Genomic DNA, 18,097 nt, shown 5'->3' with positions numbered 1-18,097 from the left:
TAAATTACTTTGCAAAGTATATTTTATCAGACTTTTTAAAACGTTTCTGACAACTGATGTAAGGCTAATAGGCTTATAACTACTAAGACAACGGCTATTACCTCCCTTGGAGTTAAGAGTGACATTAGCTAATTCCCAATCTATTGGTACTTGTCAACTCTTCAAGGATTTGCAAAACTATGGCAAGTGGCTCACATATCCAGTTCTTTCAAACTCGGCATAGCTAGGTGATTACGGCTAATTGACTCAGAGGGTCGCGGGTTCGAATCCCCGTCACACCAAATATACTCACCCTGTCAGCCGTTGAGACGTTATAATGTGACGGTCAATCCCACTATTCGTTGGTGAAAGAGTAGCCCAAGAGTTGGCTGGGTGATTATGACTAACTGCCTTCCCTTTAGTGTTACACTGCTAAATTAGGGACAGCTATTAGAGATAGCCCTCGTGTAACTTTGTGCGAAGTTCAAAACCAAACAAACAATCCTTTCAAGTCCCGAAGAAAAATTATTCGACCTAAGAGCTTTATTTTTTCCAATTTTATTTTAACAATCTCAGAATTTATGCAATTGTTTTGAAGAACTTTGTCTTATTCTATCAGCTGTTCAAAACGTTGTCATTAATAAAAATTAAAGAAAAAGCAGAATTTAATATCCTATCTATTTCATAATCATTGGATACAAGCCTTTCTTTGTCATCCCTCAAGGGTCCTCTTCCCATTCTAACATTTTGTTTACACCTAATGTACTTGAAAAAATCCTTTCTGTTGATTTTTATATTTTCAACCAAATTCATTCATGCATCCTTTTGAATTTCTTAATTTCCTGTTTGATCAACTTTCTCAGTTTCTTCTATAATCTTCTAAGTCTTGTATAATACCAGATAATTTAAATTTTTTATTCTTTTCTTTAATTTTATCTCTTACACCGTTTGTGAGAAAACATCGTTTTTACTTGCAGCTATACTTTTCTATCTGTAATGAATATATTTGTTTTGAACATTGAAAAATTTTTTTCAGAAAATTTCACATTTGTCCAGCGTCTACAAATAATTCAGCTGGCCAATGTACAACAGATAATTGTTGTTGCATCCCATTAAATTTTGCTTTTTTAAACGTGGAATCAAAATATCTTTATTCCTGATTTCCACATGTAGTAAAGCATTAAACCTAATACAGCAATAATCACCTGTACCTAGATGTTCTCCAATTTTCACTCTCTCAATCGTTTTTGTATTAGAAGTTAAGAATAAATCTAAAATAGCGTTGTTTCTACAAGGTTTTTTACCCAACTAGAGACAAAATCCATCTTGAACAGTTTTCAGAAACCTTTCTCCCTCATGGTTTGACTCTAGCATTTCCAAATAAATGGATCTGAAATCAAAATTACCAAAAATTATAACTTCATTAACAGCTTAAATTTTAATCTCACTGTAAAGTTTCTCACTAATGTCACCAGTTTCATCTGGTTACTTGTAACAAATTCCTACTAAGAGCCTTATTCCTTGATATACATTAATCGAATCCCAAATAGATTCATTCTTCTTGCTATCATCCTTAATTTTCTCAATTTCAACTCTACATACAGAGCCACTCCTCCCCCTATCTTTACTACTCCATCCCTTCTACGTAACCTGTAACCATATATTTCAAAGAAATTTCTATCATCAAAATCATCCATGTTTAACCATGTTTCATTTATATCAATTATGTCAAAATCTTTAATTTTTACAGAGTCCTAATTCTTACACTTCTAACGTTACTATCGTAGCAATTAAACATATTCTTATAACTACTGTTATACTGATTTCCTATGCTAAACTTTCCTTCACATCTCAATTTTGTTTCATTTAATTTATCTTTGCCTTCACCACTGTAGTAGTCCTAGTTTAAAAACTTTCCTTACAGATGAGTTAATAGCTCTTGCAAACATACCAGGCCTTTTTCTATTTAAGTGTAAACCATCCGTTCCAAAATGTTCCCTCCTCACACTTAACTGATCACACAAGTTGAACCGGCTAACATGTTCATCCTTATATATTAATTTCAGCCTAGCATTTAGCCATAGTGACCAACTCAAAACTACATTTCCTCAATTATAACTTAGAAGTTTCCCTGACACAATTAACTTATGGCCTTTGTTTTAAAATTATTTTATCAACCAACTCCTTGTAATTGTTAAGTAGCTCCTCTGACGTACATTTCCTTATAATGCTAGTCAGAACATGCACAATAAAATATGCATATTTCCAGTCCCCTTTATTATATGTTTTTCTCTGTCATTTATGTCTTCCACCTGTTTCTCATGGTAACATAAACTGAATCTCTTTCACCTTATTTACCCCACATACTATTCTATCCACATGTCGTTGTCAAGGAATCACCTATAATCTCTTTAAGTTCATAATTCTTATCCTTGTCTATTCCTTTTGCTTTCCCTCTCTCATATTGTTCCTCGTCTACATAAACCTAGGATTGAAATCCGTTGCTCAATGGAATACGGTCTTTAATATCACGTTCACTTCTTTAAACCCTAATACTATTCTTTCTAATACTTTCCACATATTATACTTCTCTTTACTTATTTCCTTAACTTTAGCTAGGACAACCTTCAACGTTTCCTCCAACCTGCAAACTCTACATATAAATTGAATATCCTCAGTACTAGCTTATCTCGACTTTTCTAACAAGCTCACAGTAAAAATGTTGCTTTTATACGAGTAAGCGACATCGAATCACAGCAAATACAACCTATAATAATAATAAACTACCATATAACACCAATATACATTCAGTTGTTTACTTTATCTTACATTGCATGCAATAATACAATGTAACATTGAAACACATTCAGTGTTTTAATTCATAAATAGGAAATATTTTTTTTATAATTTTAACATTGGTTATTCGTAGATACTTATGATTGAAAATCGTTTCAAATTCGATCCAAATAGCATCACTTCAGTTGTTTGTGTACTTTTATTGCAGTGTTTATTTTGTCTTGTATATTTCCTATTGCAATTCTGCGAATAACCTACGATCCCCACTTCCATTAAAAGTTTAAGCTTTCATATATATTTTTTTGTTTTTTATATGTCCATTGAATGGACTCAACATCTATAAGCTTTCGGTATATTCATATCCCCTATTGCTATAACGTTTACAATAATTGAAACTAGAATCACAAATTTATAAAGTCTAATCTTTATTGTGGCTTACAGATAAGTGCATAAAGCTGCCAATATGTGTGTTCGACAACACTTAAATAATTATGTATTTTGCTATTATAATACCTGCTCACCACCGCTCTTATTACACTATAACTAGCATAATAATAGGGAAAAAATATGGGAAGATATAAATTAGTTTAACATTTCGCTGTTTGTGCAGCAAAGAATCTATTACACTATCTGTTAAAGACTTATCATAATTGTTTGAACGCTCGGTAACGCTTATATCAAGTATTTTATAAAAAGCAAGAAATTAAAACTAGAAAATGATTTGTATTTTTAAAATATCTTTCTAGGTTAGATGTGGTTTGAATTGATATAAAAGGTGATTCTTTAGATTACGTGTGGAGGGCTAGATGCTCTTGTGTCGTTGTAAACTTTCTTGGTCATTGATTATCGTACACTTAATTTATTGTGGAAAGTAATGATTAAAATTTCGCTTTTAAATTAAGCAAAAAACAACACAATAGTTTATCTTCTCACAAAGGGGATCGAAAACCGATTTCTAAAGCTGCGAGTCCGAAAACATATCCCGCGCCACTGGTGAGGCTAGTTAGGTTTTTATTCAATTAAGTGATGATTACGAAACTCTGTGTTCCTAAATATGAGCTTTTGGTATAAGTTAGTTTTATTTTTAATCTAATATATTACAAAGACTACCCAAAACTAGTTAGAGCTCATGAGCCAGACAGAATTGGTAATGCCGAAAAGTCATGCCAAACGATTTTTATTCTAGTGAACAAGGATGACAAACCAATTCTACAAATGCATGCTGAACGTTTCAAGTGAGTCGATTTATCAGTTTGCATGTGTTTGAAAGTTTCATCTGTGTATGCATTAACACTTGAATGATCGGGTGGGTCTGTATAGTGTAGGCAGTAGTTAGCAATCTTTTACTTTCTATACTATTCTAAGGGAGTCATTATTACAGGGTCAAGCCCCAGACAGAAAGAGAAATGGAATTGGGGTGTCTGAGAGTTTGCAGAGAGACAGTAAGGGTGACAGCAGTGTTTCGGATACCAATTGCAGAGAGTATGAATACTCCTTTTATTATTATTTATTGACAACATATACAATGCATATGTTTGTTTTGGTTTGGTTTGGAATTTAACACAAAGCTACTCGAGGGCTATCTGTGCTAGCCGTCCCTAATTTAGTAGTGTAAGACTAGAGGGAAGCAGCTAGTAATCACCACCCACCGCCAACTCTTAGGCTACTCTTTTACTAACGAATAGTGGGATTGGCCGTCACATTATAACGGCCCCACGGCTGAAAGAGCGAGCATGTTTGGCGCGACCGGGATGCGAACTCGAAACCCTCAGATTACAAGTCGCACGCCTTAACACGCTTGGCCATGCCGGGCCATTACAATGCATAATAAGTCCATTAATACTAATACCCTTGTAGGTTTGTAAAGATTTATAGATTAAATAACTTAAATACCAGAAGAGTAATTATTAAGGATTGCATTTTTTTAACCATTTCAGGCCTACGGTAAAGTGCACAGAGTCAAACATGAAATAAGAGGAAATTGACAATAACCAACTTTATTGACAAAATCTAGTCAAAAGACCAAAACCTGACACTGAAACATATATCATATGCAGTATGCAGTCACCAAGTAAGAACTAGCAACATCACAAATTCCAGGGACGTTATGCCATGACACACACTCTTGAATGCTACGTAATTACGAAACTTTGTTCCAATTTCTAATTTTGCAATATGAATTATGTTATATCTCTAGAAGCTGAAAGCCTCACTTATCATTAGTTACTTTGATACTATGACAGTCCTTTTACAAATAAATGTACACACACTAACAAACGAAAGCGCCAAGTCACATCATATGCTTCGTACTGAGTTAAGTACTTGAAAATTATGAACTTTTTGCTACTTACACCATGTAAAAATTTTCACACAATTTTAGTTCACTATAATTATAATTATCATAACATACAATAAAATAATAAATATAGAATATATAATTATGAAACTTAATATTTAATATCGAAAAACATTTTTATATCCTTGAAACGTAAAATTTTATATTTCGAGTTTAATTTACGGTTTATGTTCGAAAGTTACACTAAAAGTGAAATAAAAGTGGTTGAAAACATAATTATGTACAAACGTATAGTCCTCTGCTAGTACAGTGGTAAGTCTACGGATTTACAACGCTAAAATAAGGGATTCGATTCCCCGCGATGGGCTCAGCAGATAGCCCGATGTGACTTTGCTATAAGAAAAACACAAAACACACGATCATGATGGACACAGCGTAGATAGTTCATTATGTAGCTACAAACAAACAAAAACGTTTTTGAGCAACTTCCAGTCCTCCGGATATTTAGCTGCATTAAGAATTAATCTCCCATTTATTATTTTAAATGACTTGGGGCCACCAGTGCCAAGTGTTTTTGGCGAGGAGCGTCCTCTCATACTGTCCTAGTGTCCTTAGTGACCCTGCCAATAATGAATACGTTCTAAATTCTGCAATTGAAAATATTGGTTGTGAACCTACATCTCTTATGAATTAATGACTTCGTGAACTTAGAAGGTTTACTGACAATACTGTTTACTTCGTTGTGTATGAGATTGGGATTTATTTTCAAATTAGTGGTTCAATTCGATAATCGCAACACTGCAAGAGGTTTGTTTGTAGAAGAAAGCCTCGTATTTAAATTAGCCATATTGTTTTGGGTAAAACGCTTAACTAAACACGTTTGGTGTTTTAAGATCTTTATTTCTAGAAAATGTCAGAAATAAATAAAAATGAGATTAATATACGTTATGGAGCTAATAGGTAAGAATATAGAAAGCTACCAAAAGATAAAACATTTTTTATTTCATTAAATCTATGTGAAATTAAAAAACGAAATAGTTTTAAGTGGAAAAGTCAACGAGAGAAAATATTTTTGACTATTGTTTAATGTGAACGGAAGGTATATGTATTAATCGATCGCTACTGTATAGCTGAGAAAGACTGATGAATAATTCGGATAAAATATAAAATTCAGATTAAAAAAACTCTCTCGAAAAAGTGCAATAGTTCATAACAGGCTCAGTAAAATATTTTCTCAGCTATTTTCAAATGACTTCCAATGAGTTAATATGTGCATAAAAACCAAAGTTAGCGAACATAATATTATTAAATATCTTCCAATAGACTGCTATATGCATTGTAAAATAAAAAAATATCCATAAATGTCTACTTTTACAGTGGGACAGGCATAAGCTAACAGATTTATAACGGCCCTGGCATGGCCAGGTTGTCAGGACGCTCGACTCATAATCTGAGGGTCACGGGTACGAATCCCCATCACATCAAACATGCCGTGGGGGCGTTATTATGTGACGGTCAACCCCACTTTTCTTCATAAAAGAGTAGTCCAAGAGTTGGCGGTGAGTGGTGATGACTAGCTGCCTTTTGTCGAGTTTTACACTGCTAAATTAAGGAATGCTAGTGCAGATAGTCCTCGTATAGCTTTGAATGAAATTCAAAACAAACAAAATTATAACGTTCAAATCTGGGATTCAGTTCCCTGCGGTAAACACAGCAGATATCGCAATGTAGCTTTGCCCTAAAACAAACAAACGAAAGCTTTTTCCCTTATATTTCAAAAATTTCATCAATGATTTTAAGCCTCAGACACCGACTGTAGGCGCATCTGCTTGTAATTTTTCGGACCAACCAGGATAGAAACATCCATCGTAAGATATCTTTTTCTTTAACATCTCTTTGTGATTTGCATTCGTTTCAGCTGAAGCGGGACTCTAAATAGTAACAACTACTGATTTCGTCCGTGAAATTATTAGAAGGCATTGATCCAGCAGTGTGGCGCAGGGGTTGAAAAAGCCTGAAATGTCTTAAATTACTGGATTACAGAATTTTTGATTGATTTACATCAGACGGGGCAAAATATTCTCTGTGGAAGACTCAATGCGTTAACCGATTATTTTATTTGAAAATATATTAATGATGAAAAAGAGATAAATGAATTATGAGTAATGATATTTAAGCGCCTGCCTTCTTACTAAGCGTTAAAGAAATTTCCCGTAAAACAGCATATTAATTTACGAACAATTAGCTTCGTGATGTCAGAAACGTAAAGAGGTACGCGTCTTATCCAGCTCAGCATGTATCGAAGAGAAAAAATAATGGATATTACATTCATTAAAATTTCAAATCTGTGAAATACCTTTCCAACGTTTATCATAGCTACACAAGAAGTAAATATTATTTCGAAAAAAACTGATTAATTTTAACGTGTTATAGTTTGAAAGCTCTAGCACTACTAATTAATAAATAGTACAGATATATAATCGAAATGTAGATTGACTTTGTAATTCTAGTTGGATTTATTGAGATTAAAATGTTCAAATTCGGCGTATGCAATGGAATCAAATGAAAGAAAACCAGAAGAATTACGCCTTTTATTGAAACTCATAACGTACTGAAGGTGTTGTGATTTGCCTTTCTAATTATTTTCAAAACTTAACATTAAATTTCCAGTAGCCCAGCCTTTACTAATTTCCGTATTTTACGTCTTGTAAGACGCACTTTTTCTTTAAAAATACTTTGAAAACTCCTCATGTGTCTTCCAAGACAAAAGTGATGAGTTAAGGCCAGAGGTTAGTTTAGGATCTATCCAAAACGACCTCTCATACAGATCGTAATCTGAGTACTTACCAGTTACAAGTATTTTTAATAGCATAAAACATTCAGTTTAACTAATATTGTCGATATACTGTATTTACTCAGTAGGTTGAGAAAACGTCAAGGCTGCATCAAGGTGTTGTCTGCTGAATCAAAATATTTTTTCTTAGGATTGTTTTTCCAAAATTAGGGTGCATCTTCCATGATGTAACGTCTTACAAGGCATAAAATACGGTAAACCACATGATGATACTCATTTTATTGAGTGTGCAGGGCTCTAAAATAATTGACAATAAAAAAGGCTAAAAATAAATATTTTCTTGTATGCACGAGCTAGAAGACCAGCTTCAAATTAATGACTGACTTGAATGCAGTTCACATTTCCGTCACGAAAGTGATTATATATCACTTTATATGAAGTCATGAAGAACATTTCGAGCAGTCAAATTTTTAAATGTACAGTTATGACAGAAAGTATTCGTACCCCTGTATAATGAGTAGTGTTTTCCTCATAACTTAAAAATTATCACGATTAGGTTAATGTAAGTAAAGTATATTACAAATATTATACTAACACACATCTACATACATTTTTATGTAAATTAAACGACAAATAAACTGTTTATAAACAAATAACCAAACATAGGAGGGGCAGAAAGTGTTCGGGCGTCTACTTTAATGGTCAGTTGTGTAGCCTTTCAGCTGAATTACTCGGCGCAATCTCTCCTCATAGCCCTCCATGGTCATTTAACAGTACTTTACTGGTATTTTCTTCCATTTTTCTTTACAGAAGGCCTCCAACTCTTGCAAGTGTTTTGGATGACGCTGATGAAACTTGGTCTTCAACTCATGCCAAACGTTTTCAATTGGGTTGAGATCGGGTGACTGCGATGGCCACTCTTGATGGCTTATGTGGTTCCTCTGCAACCAGGATTGCACATATTTCGATGTGTGCTTACGGTCATTATCGTGCTGGAAGATCCAACGACGCCCAAGCCGCAAGTTCCGAGCATCATTATTAATATAAGTGCCTAATATATCAACGTACTCTTCTTTTTCATGATTCCGTTGACGCGGTGAAGGCTGCCTGCGCCAGAATAGCTGAAGAAACTCCATAGCATGATCGAGCCACCTTCGTGTTTAACTGTAGGAACGGTCTTCTTTGGAAAATTTACGGAAAATATTGCGAACATCATTGTGGCCGAATAGGTCGATTTTAGTCTCGTCTGACCAAAGAATACTCTTCCAATAGGTAAGGGGTTTATCTACATGTTTTCTTGCATACCTCAATCGTGCTTCTAAATGAACAGGTTTTAAATATGGAGTTCTACGAGGACGGCATGTTTTGAACCAAAAAGAGCGTAACATATTAGTAACTGTACAGGTGCTTACTTCAACCCCAGTTTCCCTTACCAGTTTCTGTATCTCATTACGTGTTAAACGAGGGTTCCTACTAACTTCTCTGAGAACCTTCCTTTTGGTTCGTTCTGAAATTTTGGTGGGGCGTTCAGAACGAGGGAGGTTAGCAATTGATCCTGTAAGCTTAAACTTGGCAATTATGCTTTGAACAGTAGATTTTGGCACATTAAGTTGTGTAGCAATACTGGAAAGAAACACACAAGACTTATATTTTACAATAATTCGGTTTTCTAAATCACTGGACAGTTGTTTCCTGTACGCATTGATGACCAAACATAGTGACGGAGACGGCGCTATATTGCCGGAAGTATATTTTTTGCTGGCTAAATTTCAATAATTATGAACCCAGTGTCTAGTTCTGGAATGGTATAATGTAGTTTATTCGCCAAACTAAACAAAATATTTACGGGAATATCAGTTTTTTCGCACGTTCTAAATGTACGAACACTTTCTGCTCCTCCTATTTTTGGTTATTTTGGTTTGTCGTTTAATTGACATAAAATTTTATGTAGATGTGTGTTAATATAATATTTATAACATACCATACGTCTATTAGCCTAATCGTGATACTTTTTTGAGTTATGAGCAAAAACCTACTCGGGATGCAGGGGTACGAACACTTTCTGTCGTAACTACAAACAGTTGTTGATGCCATTTCACGAATTGAAAGGAATGCATCTATCACATTCAGGAAACGTAATTTTAAACTGACGTCATTTCATATATATGTGACATGGTAGAGGATAGTGGAATTCTGCAAACATTCACTACTTTACATAGGACGCTGTTTCCTCGAAGAAGGACTCAAATGCATCATGGTTGTCGTTCTTAAGCATTTTAGTCCTATGTACATTGACTTACATCTGGCTGCGACAAGACAAAATAAACATTCATTTTTTTACATGTGTTCACTAAATGAAAGTACCTTGAAGTACCTTCAAAGCAGCAATATATAGAAACATTTTACTAATTTTTAAACAAAATATTTTATGATGAATTAACGTTACCTGACTAGTGAAACATATTTATTGGTTTTCTGTTGACAAATCAAAATATTAAAAGTTGGGTTTTCAGTGTTGCTTTTTTCACGAAATAAACCTATGTTGCTTGAAAATTCTTAAGAAACACATAAAACACATAACAACGTTTACAGGTGTTCACCTTATTTACGTGCACCGTAGTATAGTTGGTCCGACTGTCAAAATAAAATATACAGTCTAAAACTAGAGCTTTCTGTATGTAGAGTGGTAATATCAAAACAAAAATTATATTGCTTTTATAAATAATAAACTAAAGCAAACGTAAGAAAGAAAGGTTAAAGTATACATTTGACTCGATTTGTAGTTTGTTTTTTTGGAATTTCGCACAAAGCTACTCGAGGGTTATCTTTGCTAACCGTCCCTAATTTAGCAGTGTAAGACTAGAGGAAAGGCAGCTAGTCATCACCACCCACCGCCAACTCTTGGGCTACTCTTTTACCAACGAATAGTGGGATTGACCGTTACAGTATACACCTCCACGGATGGGAGGGCGAGCATGTTTAGCGCGACGCGGGCGCGAACCCGCGACCCTCGGATTACGAGTCGCACGCCTTACGCGCTTGGCCATGCCAGGCCCTCGATGTGTAGACTGGTATATGAGTTTTGTGGTGTTTATGTACTTATTTTTATGACATACAATACACGTTATACAAACTTTTGCCACGGAATATTTGAAGCACTATGCAAGAAGTTATATTTAACGACTACTATATTTAAACAAAAGTAGGGTCAACTTTTGAATTTAGATTTTGTAGAAAGTTGCTGATGCTGAAAGTAAGACTCATAAGTGTAAGAATAAAATGGTCTCAACAACACCACATGCTAAAATACCTAAGTATTCAAATCGGTTGTTTATTCCATTCTTATATAAATATATATATATATTTAGTTTTATGCCTATCTTAAGAACTATCGTGTTTGTTTGTCAAGTATAATAAGACACCCAATTGTCATATAAGGCTTAGTATATGTAGTCTGAGATCATTATTTAGAATATTTACTTTCAAGTAGAGAGATAACATTTTCTAAACGTATTTTCTACTGTAGCTGGTTGCGTACTTCCTTATTAAGTTCTACTTGTTAGTAAATGTATATGGCTATTTCATAGGTTAAAATATTAACCGTGAAAATAACAAGCGTCATTAGTTAACACTGTAAAAATGTTGTTATAAATTTAAAACGTCTAAACTGGCTTTGGTTAAAGTCATAACATAGAAAACCTTAATTGATACTAAGGAAAACTTAAACAGAACACTTGTAAACTGATATCTCAAAAGACGCAAGGCAATGGAACGAGTGTCTCCTGAACCTGAGTATAATTTTTTTTTCATTGTGTAAACGCTTGTAAGCAGGATCTATAAGATAGAACAGCTGGCGCATATATTTGGGTCATATAGTTTAAAACAAATAAAATATGAAATATGAACATCAGTGATTCAGATAACCATAAAAGTTGTTTAAGGAACAATTTAAGAAATAAGTTCATTATTTATTCTAAAGTACATAGTAAGGGGGAATACCCGTTTTTAAACAGGTTTCTTCCACCAAGCCAAGAATAAAATAGTTATTGTAAGAATCTGAAACATAGCAGCGTTTTGACTTATATTAAATTCTTTTACCACTTTGAACTCCTGGAGTCCATTTTCGTGGCAATAATTCCAGTTACGGTGCGTATAAAAAACACCATGACAATAATTTAGGTGATCAGTAAGTAGAACTTCAATTATGAATTATTAATTGCACCATCAATGTGTGTTACAAGTAGTGTTCTTAAACCTAAATACATAATCTTGAGAAGTGGGATAGAACAAGAAACTGGGACTAATACTTTACAGAAAAATCTAACTTAATAATACTGATTTCGTTAAAAGCATTTATAGTGATGCCGTAACAAGTAACCTATTTTGACATAATGATAGTAGTTGTGAAAACTGAACTGCTACATCACTTATAAGTGATTTCTTCAAATATTTTGATGAGCTAATAAGTTCGCTTTAACACTTTTGAAACGTCACTTTAAAAATTCATACTTTTAGTTTCATCAGTTAATCTAATCTAATAGTTATTAGAGAAAAACGTCTATTTTTCTTGAAATAAACTTCTTAGAGTGATTCGAGAAGTAATGTATGCAGCTATATACTGTTATTGGAACTTATGCTCAATCCACTATCTACGGTCACGTAACTTTGAACAAACGAATGAATAATAATTTACTTTTCTTAGAAGATTCTAAAAGAGAATAGATGGCGATGGGTAAGACAAAGAAAGAAGTTAGTACAAATAACTCCAAACAACTTATAGTAGCATGACTGACAGCATTAGCTAAACAATACATCGTTGATAATCTATAAAAATCTACTTTCAACCGCCTTCCCTCTTTTTTTTTTGAGTTATTTTTATTTCTGAAACAAAAATCAACGAGGCAGATCCTCCAATCCCTTTCTCTTATGTCTACTACAAGATAAAATTGTTTTTACTTTTCATAGTCTCAAGAGCCTCTCTCTCTCCCCCCCTTTTTTTTTTTTTTTTTTGCTGCTGATTAAAATGACAAAGGTTGGGTTATATGCCTTAGGCCACTTTTTAGCCAAGGTTGTTTTTGACAACGACTCTGATACGTAAAGCTGGATTTAAGGTTTCGATCAGCACCTGCGGCAAAGTGTTAAGGGACTGGGGTGCCACCCATGAGACTCTTATCGAACAAACGGATTGCTGGAAACAGAACATTCTATGCTTTCTTTTTTCAAACGTGATTAAGAAAGCACTAAAAAAATATATTTATTGGTAAGTACAAACAGCCATCACCTGATTTATGAAATTATCAACGTGTTCTTACTTTTCAGACGTAATTAGTGATAATGATATATACTACTAAAAATCTTGTGTAATCTTTGTTGCGTAATGTTATTTCCTTAAAACAAACACTTCGAAATATGAAAACAACAATATGGTATAGTATACAACAATATATTGTAACGACAATTTTATTTAAAGTTAAAGGCTTTTAGTAATTTAATAAAACAAATTACAAACAGCTGTTTATGCAGTAAGGTCAATTCATCTATTTCTTTGACCCTCATTTAGTTCCCGTGGGTTAGGGCTCCTGATTTTCGGCCTGCAGCGCTTCTTTATTACAAGTGATTTGAAAATAATTTAGTATAAAGATTTATACTGCTTCCAGTAGAAGAATAGTCTAGTCAAGTTGCATTTGCTCGGTTATTAAATAAAGTTTTTCACCTATACTACCAATACTGTCCCCCGCCCTTCAATTTGCATGCAGGTTTCTGGTTCTTATAATTAAGCCGCACTTTCCCAAAATTATTGGGAACTAGTGCTCTATGAGTACCTCTTCATAATCTTAATAAGGTACTAAAGCACACTTTTAAAAAAATCTGAACTATTTCTCCCCAGCTGTGCCTCTAATTTAGCTCAAAAGAACAACTACATACTAACATAGTTACGTAGATGTGTGACGCCGCCGAATATGGACTACTTTTGTCAAGAGTGTGTAACAACCCTTTCCAAAGTAACATATTCTTGTTCATTTTATAATGACGTGTTTATAGAATTGGGGCTTAAAAGTTCCTGAAAATTCATGACGTTAGAAAAAACACGTATTTTTCTAACATCATGAACAAATCTTCACATAGAAAAGTGGACACGAGTCAGGTTAGTGTATCCTTTTATTTCGTAACACAGGCCGGCATGGCCAAGCGTGTTAAGGTGTGCGACTCGTAATTTGAGGGTCGCGGGTTCGCATCCCCGTCGCGCCAAACATGCTCGCCCTTTCAGCCGTGGGGGCGTTATAATGTTACGGTCAATCCCACTATTCGTTGATAAAAGAATACTCCAAGAGTTGGCGGTGGGTGGTGATAACTAGCTGCCTTCCCTCTAGTCTTACACTGCTAAATTAGGGACGGCTAACACAGATAGCCCTCGAGTAGCTTTGTGCGAAATTCAAAACAAACAAACAAATTTCGTCACATAGATATTTTAGGTGACTATTCTCAGTTTTCTAAACGAACACTTAATGTATACCCAGTACTTTAAAAATATATTTATCTTGTACTTAACAACACTGGAAAACAAAGGAATACAGTTAAATGTACACATCAAGAAAATCCTGAAAGACAACTACGAAAAGCGCACACAGTAAGCAAAGTGCGTGTTGCAAAGGTCAGTGACAAAAGGTGTCTATATGGCTCCCCCCAAAAAAAAACGCAAAGTAATACAGAAGGATCTTCGACTGGAAATGAGATCAACATTATGTGAACTAGTCAATATAAAGGTTATAGTTATGCCTCCTGTTCAACTAATGGATATATCAAGTAGCTGTAGAATGAATTGAGTATTAAGATCAAACATAATTAATATACGTTGAAATGGACACTGAGAAAGTGTCGTATTCGAACACTAAACAGCTTATGAAAAGTTGACTTTGGGTATGATATCTTTATACAACCGTAGTGGCTCGTAAGTGAAAAAAGTTAGAAGAAAATGCAATTATTTTTGTATTTATTATTATTCGAAATACGCTCTTTTAATGTTATGTTATTTCAAATTTTTGAAATGGGAACTACGTTGAATAACTGTTGTAAAGTTGAATGGTCGTCAGATAATGTATGACTGGACGTGAACTATAACGACACACTAATATTCCAAAATCGTTTTAATATAATGTACGGGACCCGGCAATGCCAGGTGGTTAGAGCGCTTGACTCGAAATCTGAGTGTCGCGAGTTCGAATACCTGTCACACCAAACAACCATGGGGGTGTTATTATGTGACGTTCAATTCCACTACTCGTTGGTAAAAGAGAAGCCCAAGTGTTAGCAGTGAGTGGTGATAACTAGCTGCCATCTCTCGAGCCTGCTAAGTTAGGGACGGCTAACGTAAATAGCTCTCATGAAACTTTGCGCGAAATTGAAACAAAAATTTAATGTAGGCAACTTCTGTACAACATGGTATAAGCACTTGAACAAAAAAAAGCTGAAATAAAAGATGTAACTAATTTCGTTTAAACTTCTTCAATTTTGTGAGGCATTAGAAACATGATTTTATACAAATTCTACCGGCTTGAAAACCATTTTATTTTGTGTTAAGTCATATAAAGCGTATACAGACCAGATTAACAATCGTAGATGTTTATTCGATCATCCGCTACATTCTCTGTTACTACTCATTACTTTCTCCATGCATATAGATAATAACATTAATATAGAAAGTATGCAAACACACTGTACTCAGATAACATTTGCTAAGGAGTTGAAACTGTAGACATAGTCTTACGCCACTCACAAAACGCTTCAGAAAAGCATCTACACATGTAAACGTTATTTGCTTATCAATTGAATTAATTTTATTTATAAGTTTGCCATGAGATCCATAGGAATTTCATTAACTGATATCAAATTCTGTGATCCAGTTGGTGTGTGTGTTTTCATTTAGCAAAGCCACTTCGGGCTATCTGTTGAGTCCAAATCCAGTTGGCTTAGCAGCTTTCAAATGTTATCTACAAATAAGAAATTAAGTTAAGAACTGTTCATAAAGAGTAAAATACTTATCCATAAAAATTGGCTGTAGTTTAGGTGAGATCCTTGGATATATGATTAATTAGCAATAGCAGTTGTGTCACACTATAATGAGAATTTTAAAATACAACATAATTTCATTCACAAAATGATATAATAGTCTGAGTATGCTTTTCCGCACATCATTTTATAGCATAATAAAAGTAATTAGCTGAAAACAAACAACATTTGACATAGTGTTTACTTCAGTAAGCATACAGCTAAAATGTACATAAACGTAATTATACTTAGCTCCTTTCTCTCGCCAGAGACACAATTAAATTTTCTGTAACTATGAGGTTAAAGCGCATGAATAGTTTCAAGTAAAGTAGATATTTTTACAAGGTTTGATATATGATAATTTTCTGGAGCACGGAATTCCTCACGTGTAAAAAGTAAGTTTTGTTCCACCTGTGTTTCTCATCACGCATATGGAAAACGTTTGCTACTGCGATTCTGCTGCATTATGATAAACAGTTATTTGTACCCTTTCTCTGTATGCAAAGCCAAATAAATTAGGTTTATTTAAAAATCATTAATTGTTCTTATATATCAACTTCTCAATCACTCTCACAAAAATACATTTACTAGGGTTTGGCCATTTCTGTTTTCCAATGCATTTCGAATCAAGTTAATTAATCTTAACGCTTGCTGCGTGAGATTGCGTAAATACTCGTAGAGGTGTTAATGATTAACGATCAGAAGGCATGAGACTGCGTTAGTATTCGTAGTGGATTTAGTGATTAGTAGACAGAGTGTGTACTTAAGTCTTTAGTTGCGTCTATATGCTTTCACTTTCTTTCCCATTTTGAAACAGCTATAGGTGCCTCAAAGTTAATAGGAATATGATCAGCCACAGGTTTTCTATCTCGAAACATGTTTATATGTTTCTAACAGGCAAATATTGTGACACGAATGATATGCTAAGCAAGTAAACCTGAGTAACATCACGCGTTTCACGAAAAACATAACATTAAAAGAGCGTGTTTCGAATAATAATAAATACAAAAATAATTGCATTTTCTTCTAACTTTTTTCACTTACGAGCCACTACTGTTTTATATTTTATTAGAAGTGAAACTTCAGTTCTTAATTTTGCTGAGCTCGATTTCAGAAATATATGAAACGTCCTTCTGTTATCAAAATTTACAATTGTTACCCATAATATAAGTGTGGAAACACAATACAGTTCGTAAAAATTTCATACGACATTTTGTTAGTGATTTTTAACACAGTAGTATCTTTAATTGAAATGTCATATACAAAGTACGGATAATTAAGAATCCAGAATACCGCTTGATCAGTTTGAGAAGACACCAAACCTTGAGTAGAAGCTTTTAGTGACACGTTAAGCGTCATAATCTGAAACTAAATGAAGTCGAATAGCGGAAGATGGCTAATTTAATCTTTTCCAGAAATTTAAAACCATTTAAAGACCAAATGTTATAAAAGTGAGTGAAATATCAACTAAAAGTTATGTCATAAAATATATTTTTCAGCACTAGTTATTGTAAACAATGATATGTCCCGCTCTAATGATTATATTACTCATTTAGTTTCTTTTTACCAAATACAAAATTGAAAATGTAATCAGTGACATGAAGATACAATTAATCTGTACTATAAATCATTGTCTCCAAAGACTGCGGACTCACACTACTAGAAACTCCGTCTCAGTACCCGAGCAGAGCAGAACGTAAATAGGGAGATAGCCCATTGTATAGCTTAGTGCTTAGTTCCAAACAAACTATAATCATTAAACAGTTGGTTTGGGTATAATATTCAATAGTAAATTAGGTGAAGTGCCATAATGTTATTCACACAAATACATTTAGTTTACTATATGATGAGATGTAAAGAGACATAAAATCCCGTTAGTGTTATATTAAATTGAACCATATTATACATTAATGTTACATCACAGATATTTTAATCCACTAAATAGCGCAACTGAACGAATATGCAAAATATTTTCAAGGCGGTTTTAAGATTTGCTCTCTACAAAATAATCAAAACGCATTTAAAATACATAACCATGCGGTGCAATAATTAAGAAGTAAAGCAACAAGTTCATAAATTTTCTTTAGGCAGTAATATTCACCAACCATTTGTTTGTAGTGCTATGTCTACATCTAATTTGTTATTTAATTTCAATTATTTCTTTGAGTTTAATAAAAATGAAAAGT

Source organism: Tachypleus tridentatus, chromosome 12, assembly GCF_004210375.1.
Source record: "Tachypleus tridentatus isolate NWPU-2018 chromosome 12, ASM421037v1, whole genome shotgun sequence".
Lineage (NCBI taxonomy): Eukaryota > Metazoa > Arthropoda > Merostomata > Xiphosura > Limulidae > Tachypleus > Tachypleus tridentatus.
This window is presented reverse-complemented; position numbering follows the sequence as displayed.